Here is a 14,744-nt window from a genome sequence, read left to right as displayed (position 1 = left end):
CCTATGTAAGCGTATATCTTTAAAACTACGCAACGAATTTTGATTTGGTTTTTTAATAGATAGAATGATTGAAAAGGAAGGTTTATGTGTAAAAAGAGTTTATGTAAAATAACTTTTTAAAACCAGGCAATGCCGGGACGGGCATTATATTTAATAAGAATTTAACAGTTGTATTTCTAACACACGAAATAAAAAATACAAAATTTAAACGGAAAAGCAAGATAACTGTTTACTCCGAGAAATCGTTTCTACGCAAAACTAAGTAACTTTACTAAGTTTACTAAAGCAACTAACTAACTTTACTATATAAAATCACTTTTTTTCCATTGGGGAACGTAAAATATTGGAATTTCAAAAGTATTTAATAACTATATGACTGTTTTTCTAACACAGTTATACTTATTTTCCATTAGGGAACGTATGATAATATCGGAATTTCAAAAATATTTAATAATTACATGACTGTTTTAACACACTAATACTTAAATAAGAAAACAACACGACAGAATAGTACCAAAATAAATCAAGAGAGTTCTACAAAGTAATACCAACCGAATTTCAAAATAATCACTCCAAATTTTTCGTAAAAATTTCTCACACAAACACTATTAGCTCACTATCACACATATATACATACATACAAGTATATAACAGGTGTTTATATGAACTATGTCGTCACTGCACTATGTCACTGTGGCACGAGCGCGCACTGTCAGTGCAGCACACAGACTGACGGCGGGCGAGCCAGTGCCGCACTGTCACGAGCGAGCCCGCGGTATACGTCGTAGTGGTGTGTTTACTGAAGAGATTTGATAGTTGATAATAACCCTCTTATTCATAAAAATATATGAAGTGATGAATGGCTTATAAAGAGTTTTGTTTCTTTCACTCCTTAGCGAAATGAAAAAGAAAAAACATAATATATTCTCTACTAATTGTTTACCTAAAATAGGTTTATAGTGTGTTTATGAATAATAGGTTTTGTGTTTTAAGAGATATTAGGAATGTTCTACTAACTACGTCTGCCTCCGTGGCGTAATGGTTTACGTCGCCACGCCGCTACCATTGCGTCAGGAGGTCGTGCGTTCGATTCCCACACAGATCAATTATTTGTGCGATCCACAAATAGTTGTTTTGGGTCTAGTTGTACTTTGTGTTCGTTGTTTGTATGTTTGTAAAAGTTCCCGCGATACAAGAGCAATTCCTAATTCTAAATTCTGCAGACCTAGCACGTTTGGCGCAGTGGTTTAAGCGGTCACCTCGCCGCAACAACCGTAGCGCCGCGTGTGGTGGGTTCGAATCCCACCCGGGACAAATCTTTGTGTGATGAGCACGAGTATTTGTTCTGAGCCTGGATGTTAATGTATCTATATAAGTATGTATTTAGAAGTATATAAGTATGTTTATCAGTTATTTGGTTGTCATAGTACAAGCTCTGCTTAGTTTGGAATCAAATGACCGTGTGTGAGTTGTCCGACAACATTTAAAAAAAAAAAAAAGCTATTACGATTTATGAGCCTGGTTCATTATAGACGGACAGACAGATAGCAGAGGCTTAGTAATAGAGTCCTGTTTTACCTTTTGGATACGGAACCTTAAACAGAAGAGTTTTATTAGGTCGGGGAAAAAGTCTTTTCGCATTATAGTATGTATGAACTTGTAATAAAATCTCGTTGGCTTCAAGATTCACAAATGAGTACACGGTTCATTAGGTTTCTTTCGGTGAGCTCGTGAGGTGCCCAAATATCGAGCTTTTTTTGTGTAGAGAAAAGATTTTATTACAAGTTAATACATACTTTAATACGAAAAGACTATTTCCCCGACCTAATATAATGAAGGAGGAGTTAGTATTTAAGTCGACTAAACTGTCCAAGTGAGGACTTAGTATACCTTCAAGAACTGTTCTCAACTAAAACCCCGGGTTTCTGAGTTACATTTAGCAGTAGTTTATCTATTCAATAGCATTTCAAAGTTCATACATACTATAATTCGAAAATACTTTTTCTCCGACCTAATATTGTATGGGGTACCATTAAAGTTTCTTTTTACACCTACATTGAAAGTCACCAACAAAAAGTACCAAAGATTCACCATTTCCTAAGTTTTCCAACTAATCAGCACTATTGCCTAATAAGTCATACAAATGTAAGTTACTCACAGGATGTTGGTGCAGGGTGTGTTCAGGAGTGTCTTTATCTATTGCTAATCGTTTAACAAACATACAAATGTAGGGCAGGAAATGTTTGTAGAAAATTTCTAATGTGTGCCGATTTTAAAGGCCTCCGTGGCGCAGTGGTTAAGGTGGTCACCACGCTGAGAGGGTTTGATCCCCACACGGAACAATTATTTGTGCGATCTAAAAATAATTGTTTCGAATCTGGTTGTACTTTGTGTCCGTTGTTTGTATGTTTGTAAAAGTCCCCGCGAGAGCAATTCTAAGTGGAAGAGAGGTCTTTAAAAAAAACAGAACATTAGTAGGTATTGATTTCGTTTATATTTTCTTATTTTTTAGCCTTTACTGTACAAATTCCGGGCAAAAGCCGTCCCCTTTTTTTATTTTCCTCCATTATCACCACGTGTTTTAACTAATTAATAAATATAACGTTTTGTTCCGTAAATGATTGTATAAAAAATATTCAACGATATCACCTGATTCAAATATAATATTATGCATTTTAATTAAGTAATTATAATTATTACCTTAAACAGCTGTGTTAATAAAAATCATGATTTTGTAGTTTAAGAAGTATTTGCATACAGTCAACTTGGGTAACTTTGAATCATTTGGGTAACATTGAACGTGGGAATTTGAACTAGTTTCCATTATTTTTTCATATGAAACCAACACAATTGATAAAAGTTTGCAAAACTAAAATAAAAACCTTTATCAACTGTGTTGGTTTCATATGAAAAAATAATCGAAACTAGTTCAAATTCCCACTGTCAATGTTACCCAAATGATTCAAAGTTACCCAAATTGACATTACTCATTGCTAGGATTTTCGAATTTTTGTTTTTTTGTGTTCTTATTAATCTGGGAATTTCAATTCTTGTCTGTTTTCCCGCGCGTAATTCTGCACGCTCCTAAGAATGTGTGTGTGTGCGCGATAGAGTGTGTGTGTAAAGGTGGCTACTGTTTGTGTGTTTGCAACGAGTTCAATACTTATTGCGTGAGCTTTTTCAAAAATAAATATTTTTTCCGTCAATTCACTCATTAAATTACTTAACACATTTCAAAATCTTCATTCATAAACACTGTAGTAACGATGTAATTCATAATTATTATCGTTTAGTAATACTATAATTAATATATAGTCACGTATTTATCAGTTAATAACTACACGAAATAACGTATTTGATTGTGGCATCCTTTTGTTTCACAATCATCACTTGTGTTATAACAAGTGATGAAATAAACGTTCATCAGAGTGATTTGCAGAACAAATATTTGTGTGATGAGCACGAGTATCATTCTGTTCTGAGCCTGGTTGTTAATCTATATTTAATATCTATAATAATCTATACTTTTATACTAATATTATAACGCTGAAGAGTTTGTTTGTTTGTTTGTTTGAACGCGCTAATCTCGGGAACTACTGGTCCGATTTGAAAAAATATTTCAGTGTTAGATAGCCCATTTATCGAGGAAGGATATAGGCTATATATCATCACGCTACGACTAATAGGAGCAGAGTACCAGTGAAAATTGTTACAAAAACGGGAAAAATTATGATTATCATAAGTGACGCAAGCGAAGTTGCGCGGGTCAGCTATACTTAATATTATAAATGCGAAAGTAACTCTGTCTGTCTGTTACTCAATCACGCCTAAACTACTGAACCAATTTGCATGAAATTTGGTACGGAGATATTTTGATACCCGAGAAAGGACATAGGCTACTTTTTACCCCGGAAAATGACGCATTCCCATGGAAAAATTCAGGTGGCGGACGAAGTCGCGGGTTTAAGCTAGTGTGTCTATAAAAGCATACATTTATAAGTATATAAGTATGTTTATCAGTTATCTGGTTACAGTACAAGCTCTGCTTAGTTTGTAATCAAATGCTTATTTAAAGCTTTTAAAGAGTTTTAATATTAATATTCTTGCTACCTTCTCGCATATAACCATTCTCTAGTACTACAACTATTATTTCCCTCTCGCTCTAACGCGCGGTCCCTTTCTAAACTAGATCAATGTAATAACAAACAAAATATTTGAACTATTTGTTAACTTAAGAATGCATTTAGTAGTATATTATACTAGTGGCCGCCTGCGACTTACCCCAAGTTGTACTTAATAGACCTTAATCTAGACTAATATCATAAAGCTGAAGAGTTTGTTTGTTTGTTTGAACGCGCTAATCTCAGGAACTACTGGTCCGATTTAAAAAATTATTTCAGTGTCAGATAGCGCATTTATTGAGAAAGGCTATAGATTATATATTATCACGCTACGACCAATAAGAGCAGAGTAACAGTAAAAAATGTTACAAAAAACGGGGAAAATTATGACCCATTCTCTCTTATGTGACGCAAACGAAGTTGCACGGGTCAGCCAGTGGATTATATACTTAAAACTTTTCTCGGGAATTTATCTAGCAGTGATAGCCGATTGGTATAAGTTGGCACCTCCCTCGCAAGTGGTCTACGGTTCGAACCCGAATACACCAATGACTTTTCCAAGTGATGTGTGTATTAGAAATAATGATCACTTGTTATAACGGTGAAGGAAAACATCGTGATACAACCTTGCCTAAGAGATTTTTAACAGTTCTTAGAGGTCCAAAGTCCCTAACCCGCACTCGGTCGGCGTGGTAGACTCAAGGCTTAACCGCTCCCTCATTACGGGAGGAGGCCCTTGCCCAGCAGTGGGATATTAATGGGTTTAATTTATTTTATTATTTTCAAAAGTTACTCGAAGTTATTTGGTATACATTTATACATAGTTGCAAAGGAATTGTAGTCATGTGACTATGCACGTGATTTTGCTCCAATTAATATGGATTTTTATACAAATACTAGATATAAATGAGGTGAACCACATTGCGAGATATATTTAAGTTAAGATAAATAATGATCACTTGTAACGGTGAAGGAAAACATCGTGATGAAACCTTGCATGACTTCTTCTCCTTCTTATCGTATGGTTAGTGGTCAACCTAATTTATCGTTACGACATAGTGGGAACGCGCCCTAAGCCGGCTGAGAATCGAAGTAACTATACTCTCAGTAGTATCATCTAAACAGCTCGAACTTTTCAAGATGAACCACTAGTTGTAGTCACGTACGCAACATTGACCATGTGTACATCTATTGTACTAAGCTTGAAATAAATGTAATTGAATGAAAGCTTGTTGTATAAGCTTTTGTGTTCATTCAAAGAGATACTGTAGTGAGAATGGAGGCTGTGTTTGCAAGCTTTATCACGATGTTTTCCTTCACCGTTACAAGTGATCATTATTTAACTTTACTTAAATATAAGCGCTCATAGCCAGTTGCGCTCACTGGTCGGTAAACGATCTGTGGGTTAAGCGAACCTTGGCGCGGTCATTCCATAAATGGTCGTCCGCGTAGTGGTATTTGAGCTGGGCGTCTCCGTGCTTCGGAGGGCACGTAAAAACGTCGGTCCCGGTTGTTATCTACTAAGATAACAGTCGTTAAGCCACGTCAAAGTCCTCTCGGGCGGCTTGAACAACTTTGACACTAGGTTGACCACTAACCATACGACAAACAAACGGGTTTTTTTTACGTGAACTAAGTCGCGGGCGGCCTCTAGTCTTATATACATTGATCTTTTAAAACTTGTCGTTACTTTACAAAGTAATAAACAACTTGGTGATACAATAGTGTGGCCTTACGGCACGGTCAAGAGCGAGTCGACCGGTTCAACTTGGTACACGGTGATAACTGACGGTCATTACTGATTGATCGACGATCGTACACGTGTGATCACGATTGTAAAGATCAAGTTATTGTTTAACACCTGATCAGGCTATTCTATTAAATTATTCTTATATTCTTAATTATCTGCTCGTGGCTTAGTTAACGATAGCCGCGCGGATCGATCTCTGAGGTTAAGTCACGCTTGCCGAGGTTGTTCTGTGGATGGATGACCATTAAACACATATCGAGTTCCTCCGTGTTTCGGAAGGCACGTAAAATTGTGGGTCCCGGCTGTCATTTTCGAAGATCTTCGACAGTCGTTAACAGTAGTCAGAAGCTTGAAAGTCTGACAACCAGTCTTACCGAAGGGTATCGTGTTATAACCCAGGTAACTGTGTTGTGGAGGTCAGATAGGCAGTCGCTCCATGTAAATCACTGGTATTCAGCTGCATCCGGTGAGACTGGAAGCGGACTCCAACATAGTTTGGAAAAAGGCTAAGCTGATTTTATTCTTAATTATCTAACTGCACGTTTTGCGCAGTTGTTAACGTGGTCACCTCGCCGCAATAACCGTAGCGCCGCGTGGGTTCCAATCCCACCCGGGACTAATATTTGTGTGATGAGCACGCGTTCTATGCCTGGTTGTCAAGCGGTGACAGTGGTTTTGGTCGCCACGCCGCTACCATTGCGTCGGTCGTGGGTTCGATTCCCATACGGAACAATTATTATTATTAGTGCGATCCACAAATAATTGTTCCGGGTCTGATTGTGCTTTGTGTCCGTTGTTAGTATGTTTGTAAAAGTCTCCGCGACACAAGAGCAATTCTTAGTGCGGGAGTTGTCTTTAAAAAAGGTTAGTTTTAGCTGGAGAGTATATATAAACACATAACCCTTTTTTCTCGCAGTAGGTATAGAAACAACTTTGTAAATCATTAACTGCTCGGACGTGTGAAAGTGAAGGGTCAATGAACTGGTGACGTAACATTACTTAGATTATGTGTTGCGTCGTTAGTAACGTGATAGTTAAGTGAGGTGACGTGAGGCTTAGAAAGGGATGGGTGAGCGGAGTCGTAAAGGAGAATGTGTAACAAATAAACCTTTCTTCCAAACTATGTTGGAGTCGGCTTCCAGTCTCACCGGATGCAGCTGAATACCAATATTTTACATGGAGCGACTGCCTATCTGACCTCCACAACACAGTCACCTGGGTTATAACGCGATACCCTTCGGTAAGACTGCTTGTCAGACTTTCAAGCTTCTGACTTCTAGTAACGAATATAAAAGAACTTCGACAATTACAGCCGGGACCCACAACTTAACGTGCTTTCCGAAACACGGAGGAACTCGATATGTATGTGGTGGTCATCCATCCACAGAAAAACCTCGGCAAGCGCGGCTTAACCTCAGAGATCGAGCCGCGCGGCTGTTATACATACATACACGAAATCACGTTTTTTACATATAAGGGTAGGCAGAGACAAAACTACGTCACACTATGCATGCAAGGTTTATATAATATATATAAGGGTAGGCAGAGACAAAACTACGTCACACTATGCATGCAAGGTTTCATCACTTTAAACACATTTTAGTATAAAAATACGACATAGTGACGTCACTAAGAAAATGTTATAGTCTTTAATAATTACAATTTCAACATTATTTACGGAAAATTACAAAGTCTGAGCATTTTAGATGAACCTTTAACGAGTACGAGTTTAATAATTTTTCGTTAACCCAGTCAACTACTCAATTACTTTCTTAAGAGCTAACTTTAAAGATGGAAGTCCATACATTTTTTGCAATAGCATCATATAGACATCTTAAATGCAAGTTTCCTTAAGGAATTCCCAAATGGATTTCAAAAAACTGTTTTTTTCTTATTCCAAATAATCAATTTTGGACTTCCCGTAATGTAAATTATTTTCCTTTTGAGTTAGTCAACGACTGTATTTAAAATCTGGTGTCGAGATAACTAGTAATTTTGTGGTGAGGAGACTTTTACAAACATACAAACAACGGGTAAGAGCAGTGATAGCCGATTGCTTTATGCATGCGCAACGCAAGGTGTCGAAGGTTCGTACCCGAGGCAACACGCCAATAACTTTTCACAGTTGTGTGTATCTATACTAATATTATAAAGCTGAAGAGTTTGTTTGTTTGTTGGTTTGAACGCGCTAATCTCAGGAACTACTGGTCCGATTTGAAAAATTCTTTCAGTGTTAGATAGCCCATTTATCGAGAAAGGTTATAGGCTATATATCATCACTATCCATCACGCTACGACCAATAGGAGCAGAGTACCAGTAATTAATGTTACAAAAACGGGGAAAATTTTGACTCATTCTCTCTTATGTGACGCAAGCGAAGTTGCGTGGGTCAGCTAGTAAGAAATAACTATCACTTGTTCCAACGGTGAAGAAAACATCGTGATGCAAGTCAGAGCGTTTTTAGAACAGTGCTTGTAGGTCTGCAACGTCCCCAACCCGAACTAGGACAGCGTGGTGTAGTCGAAGAGAAAATCTTCCCTAATTCCGGGAAACCTTGGGCCAGAAGTAGGACAGTAATGGGCAAAAAAAACAAATATATTTGCTTTTCTATTTGTTTTTTATATTTCGTTTGTTAGAGCAAGCAAGAGATAATTATTTCTTATACACACATCACTTGGAAAAGTCATTGGTGTGGGCGGGTTCGAACCGTCGACCATTTACTTAGGTGCCAAATTATATCATTCAGTTATCACTGCTTAAAAACAAACTCTAAAGTACATTTTATTTAATTACAAACGGAAGTATGTTAAAGACAATTTCCGGAGCAAGTATCAAGAACGACATATTTCGAATAAATGTTAATGATCCTACTAATATTATAAATGCGAAAATTTGTGAGTATGTATGGATGTTTGTAACTCTTTCACGCAAATACTACAGAACCGATTACGATGAAATTTGGTATATAGGTGGCTGACGACTCAGAATAACGCATAGGCTACTTTTTATCACGGAGTTCCCGAGGGATCGGGATTTACAAAGGAAGGGTTTCCACGCGGACGAAATCGCGGTCGGCCTCAAGTTACGAAAAATGTTTATGATCCATACTAATATTATAAATGCGAAAGTAACTCTGTCTGTCTGTCTGTCTGCTACTCAATCACGCCTAAACTACTGAACCAATTTGCATGAAATTTGGTATGGAGATAGTTTGATACCCGAGAAAGGACATAGGCTACTTTTTACCCCGGGAAAATGACGCATTTCCCGGAAAAATTCAGGTTTCGCCACCGAAGCCGCGAATAATCAATATTATAATGACATTGAATTAACAAAATTCCGTTGTCATGGCAACAGTTTTAATGGCGGATATGCTTTAGCGCGAGTTATATGAGGTATAAATAATTTTGAGAATATTTTTCGTGAAAAAAAAAGCATATTTTGTTGTTAAGGAATAATTAAGCTTTGTATTAGTATAAAAAAATCATTCACGCGAGCGAAGCCGCACGGGTCAGCTAGTATTAAATAATTATATTGACCATAATTGGCGAACCTTTCTGACGAAAGGACTGCAATTTGAACTTCCTTTACGTCGGTCGTGATTTTATCAAAACAATTATTTGTTTACTAAAGCGCTCATAGCCAGTTGTGCTCACCGGTCGGTAAACAATCACAAGATTAAGCAACCAAAGCGCGGTCATTAAAAAGATGGGTGGCCGCATAGTAGTATTTCTGTTTTCTGTTTTTTTAAAGAGAACTCCCGCACTAAGAATTGCTCTTGTGTAGCGGGGACTTTTACAAACATACAAACAACAGACACAAACTACAAGGTTGTAGGTTGTATTATCTGGTTCCAGATACGATACAATTATTTGTGGATCGCACAAATAATTGTTCCTTGTGGGAATCGAACCCACGACCTCCAGTCGCAATGGTAGTGGCGTGGTGACCTAAACCACTGCGCTACGGAGGCAGTCAGGTCTTTTTACCCCCGGAAAAACCTTTCACGGGGACAAAATCATAGCCAGAAGCAAATAGTATTACAGATTTTGATGCAATTTTGCACACACATACACAACCTGGTATAGGTGACGCCAAGCAACTTGAACACAAGAAGTTATTTTAGAAAGCAAACTGAACGTAGACCCAGTGCAGAGGACTCTCGGTTGACTGTTCTACCAAACAAGCGATCGAAGCGCCATAGCCCTAGCCGTCGCGCTCTGCTATTCTTTCAAAGCGGACCTAGAAATCGTTCCCTATGATATATTATAGAGAAATTGTTCAAGTTATTTGGCGGCAACTGTATTACATTTCACGCATAGCCACGGGTCGAAGCTAGCAAGCTTCCACGCGTGATTAAAACACATCATCTTATAATCACTGTAATAGCAGGATGTGACAGCGCCATTGTTTGTATACACACTGATCGTAGTATTAAGATAACATAACTGCTTATGGGGAATTACCATGGAGATTGTATGAAGAGCTCGTGGCTAAGTAACAACAGCAGATCGATCTCTGAAGTTAAGGTATGCTTGCCGAGGTTGGTCAGTGGATGGGTGACCATCATATACATATCGAGTTCCTCCGTGTTTCAGAAGGCGCGTTAAATTGTTAGTCCCGGCTGTAATTTTCGAAGATATTTGACAGTCGTTAACAGTAGTCAAAAGCTTGAAAGTCTGACAACCAGTCTTAACGAAGGGTATCGTGATATACCTAACCCAACTGTGTTGTGGAGGTCAGATAGACAGTCGCTCCATATAAAACACTGGTATTCAGCTGCATCCGGTGAGACTGGAAGCCGACTTCAACATAGTTGGAAGAAAGGCTAAGCCATGATAGCGTTCGTAGTATGTGACGTACGTCTTTGCCTATCCTTATAGGTCTCTTTCTTTCTCGTATGGTTAGTGGTCAACCTAGTGTCAAAGTTGTTCAAGCCCGAAGGCCTTTGACGTGGCTTAACGACTGTTATTGTAGTAGCTAACAACCGGGACCGACTTTTTACGTGCCCTCCGAAGCACGGAGACTCCCAGTTTAAATACCACTATGCGGTCACCCATCTATGGAATGACCGCGCCTAGGGTTGCTTAACCCACAGATCGTTTACCGACCGGTGAGCGCAACGGGCTATGGGCGCCTATCTATCCTTATAGGTAAAGGGCGTGATTTCATGTATGTATGTTTGTATGTAAACGAAACATGATTTGTACAGGATATGAGGTGTGGTTCAAGATAATAGTGACATCTGTGTTACACATGCGACAACTTTGACTGATTCATGTTGTGAATAAGTTTGGAGTTAGTAATTTTGCGGAAATACTAATTTGATGATTGGTTTGTCTATGTAAATGGGTAAATACAGCCTTGTTGCTAAAAGGAGCAACAAAATAGGGTATTTGGTTACTAGTTAAATCAGCTGCTTTTTGAGAAATAAATAAATAAATTTCACTCATTGCTGTCCCACTGCTGGGCAAGGGTCACCTCCCGTAATGAGGGAGGGGTTAGGCCTTTTAAGAAATGTCAAAAAGAATATTGTTGTATAAAAATATTGTTACAAAATTCGTATTTAGTTTAGGATCATGTGGTTTGATAATTGGGGTGGAACATTTTTTATGCTTTAAAAGGGAAAAATAATTTGGATTACGAGCCTTAAAACAATGTTACTATGGCTGCACGTTTGGCGCAGTGGTAAACGCGGTCACCTCGCCGCAGAAACCGTAGCGCCGCGTGTGGTGGGTTCCCTCCTGGGACAAATATTAGTGTGATGAGCACGAGTATCTGTTCTGAGCCTGGTTGTTAACGTATCTATATATGTATGTATTTAGAAGTACATAAGTATGTTCATCAGTTATCTGGTTACAGTATAAGCTCTGCTTGGTTTGGAATCAGATGACCGTGTATAAAATATTTATTTATTTGATGTATGTACGTTAGTTTCTGGGGTCATTCTAAGTACCCCGATCCCCGAGGCTCCTGTCCCGGAGAACCCCGATTTATTTTTATCCTAACAAACTATTTTAAAAATAAATCGGGGCTCTCCGGGATCTGGGTACTCGGGGAATAACCCAGTTTCTGTACTGTCATAGTGTCTGACACGCACACGCGCTGTACATAAACACAGTACATAGGTATTTAGTCTAAATACCTATAGGTATATTTATCGGCGTCACAGTGACCACTCCGCAGGCCTACATACCAAAGCTATCTGTCCACGCCCTTTGTAGTAAGTTCACGTTAACTTAACACATAGTGTAGGTATAGTTACAGTAAGATAACATAGTTTGTTACTAGCTGACCCGCGCAACTTCGCTTGCGTCCAATAAGAGAGAATGGGTGAAATTTTTCCCCGTTTTTGTAACATTTTTTACTGGTACTCTGCTCCTTTTGGTCGTAGCGTGATGATATAGCCTATGTCCTTTGTCGGATATCAAAATGTCTCCTTCATGCAAATTGGTTCAGTAGTTTAGGCGTGATTGAGTAACAGACAGACAGACAAAGTTACTTTCGCATTTATAATATTAGCTTGGATCTTTTCGCTAATACATACATACCAAAAGCTTCGTGGCGGCCATAGCCAGTTGCGCTCATCGGTCCGTAAACGATCTGTGGGTTAAGCAAACCTTGGCGCGGTCATTCCATAGATGGGTGACCGCATAATGATATTTGAACTGGCCATCTCCGTGCTTCGGAGGGCACGTAAAACGTCGGTCCCGGTTGTTGTCGATTAAGATAACAGTCGTTAAGCCACTTCAAAAGTCGGGCGTGAACAACTTTGACACTAGGTTGACCACTAACCTATAAGAAGAAAGAAATTGTCGCAAATCTTACTCACTGTGAATACACTGTGTGTTCCTACAGTACCTTAATGACGTAATAAGTAAACAATTTGATAATCATTTTTAACTACAGTTCTAGTTAATTGACTTTTTAACTACAGTTCTAGTTAAATGAGTCAGTGATAATAATAGTTTGTTCAAGGCACGGTCGTTGCTTCATAGTTTGACGATATGTTCCAAAAAAAATATGACATAGATGTACACTCATATACTTCCGTTCCTAGTTGTTTAGGTGGTTGTACATACATATACGTATTCTATTATTACTATGTATATATGATACATAGTAATAATAGAATACGAAAATTAACGCAAACACGCATTTTACCTTAAAATGCCTAACGTTTCGGCGCAGGTTACACTCGCCGTGGTCTGACTGCGACCACAGCGAGTGCAACCCATACATTAAACATGCGACGCGAGAGTTTAAAAGTTGTGTGTACATACATAAAATCTTGTGTAGACGTCCTAGAAAGACATACACACATCAAATTTTCATCAGTCTAGCCTTTCTTCCAACTATGTTGGAGTCGGTTTCCCGTCTCACCGGATGCAGCTGAATACTAGTATTTTACATGGAGCGACTGTCTATCTGACCTCCACAACACAGTTACCTGAGATATAACACGATACCCTTCGGTAAGACTGGTTGTCAGACATTCAAGCTTCTGACTACTGTTAACGACTGTCAAAGATCTTTGAGAAGGAGCGACAGTCTATCGGACCTTGTGAAGCTGAACCTAATATGTGTGTAGTGAGCCTTAGACTTTATAGTATTACCTACGTAGCTTAGTTTCCTAGGTTGCCTAAACAGGTTAGTGCAGTAACTCGCCAACTAATATTATGAATTACTTACTCGTAGAAAGTGATTTCCAACATCAGGTTTTACTGCTACTTAAATAGGAATTAAACTTGATTCTTGAAATACATACGCACGTAATATCACACCTCTTCCCCCCTTTTTTGTTTTTTTTTTCGTCAGGAAAATGCATTACTTTTTTTTTGCTTTTGCTTTTTAAAAGACAACTCCCTCACTAAGAATTGCTCTTGTGTCGCGGGGACTTTTACAAACAAACAAACATACAAACAACGGACACAAAGCACAACCAGACCCGAAACAATGATTTGTGGATAGCACAAATAATTGTCCCGTGTGAAATCGAACCCACGACCTCCCGACACAGTGGTATCGGCGTGGCGACCTAAACCACTGCGCCACGAAGGCAGATTACTGCATGTCCCGCTCCAGAGAGGAAGCGGGGGTCTGTCGGGCTCTCGCCGGCTAGGCGTTTCGGCTTTAAATTTGGGCATACCGACCAAAAACCTGACGGTATTCCTTCAACAGTCACCATAAAGTGGCCAGGACGACATCTCTTCCCCCTAAGGGTAGGTCAGAGACCAAAGAACGTCACTTGGTACGATCCTTACAAACTTCCCTTGCTTCATTCACATACATGCATCTTGTCATACAGGACCGCCGGTTACGAGTATTACAAACTTGACCTTTTTCAAGACATTGCTGTGAGGAGGTTAAGCAACGCTTGTCGAGGTTGTTCTGAGGAGTTTCTCCGTGTTTCGGAAGGCACGTTAAATTGTGGGTCCCGGCTGTCATTCTCAAAGATCTTTGACAGTCGTTACCAGTTTAGTCAGAAGCTTGACAGTCTGACAACCAGTCTTACCAAAGGGTATCGTGTTATAACCCAGGTAACTGTGTTGTGGAGGTCTGATAGACAGTCGTTCCATGTAAAACACTATTTAGCTGCATCTGGTGAGACTGAAAGCCGACTCCAACATAGCTTGGAAGGAAGACTGACCCCCGGTGTCTGAGTACATTTAACGGTAGTTTATCTATTCAATAGCGTTTTTTTTCCAGTGACTTTAAACACTATTGAATATATAAACTGCCGTTATATGTACACAGAAACCGGAGGTAAGCTGATATATGTACTCAAGGTACATTAAATTAAAATAAATTTTAACCCATTACTGTCCCACTGCTGGGCGAGGGTCTCCTCCCGTAATGAGGGAGGGGTTAG

General features: G+C 38.9%; 2 protein-coding genes across 3 annotated transcripts in view; one reads left to right on the top strand and one right to left on the bottom strand.

Moving 5' to 3' along the window:
* Window positions 1–733, bottom strand: part of LOC142985454 (uncharacterized) — a 57,245-nt gene extending 56,512 nt beyond the window's left edge. For both annotated transcript variants that reach the window (XM_076133643.1, XM_076133644.1), the window contains exon 1: window positions 553–733. The gene's annotated coding sequence lies outside the window, so the exon portion shown is untranslated. The remainder of the gene's footprint in view (window positions 1–552) is intronic.
* Window positions 1–14,744, top strand: part of PAPLA1 (Phosphatidic Acid Phospholipase A1) — a 108,733-nt gene that overhangs the window by 58,828 nt on the left and 35,161 nt on the right. The window lies entirely within an intron of this gene.

The sequence above is a fragment of the Anticarsia gemmatalis genome, chromosome 30 (assembly GCF_050436995.1).
Source record: "Anticarsia gemmatalis isolate Benzon Research Colony breed Stoneville strain chromosome 30, ilAntGemm2 primary, whole genome shotgun sequence".
NCBI classification, from domain to species: domain Eukaryota; kingdom Metazoa; phylum Arthropoda; class Insecta; order Lepidoptera; family Erebidae; genus Anticarsia; species Anticarsia gemmatalis.
This window is presented reverse-complemented; position numbering and strand designations above follow the sequence as displayed.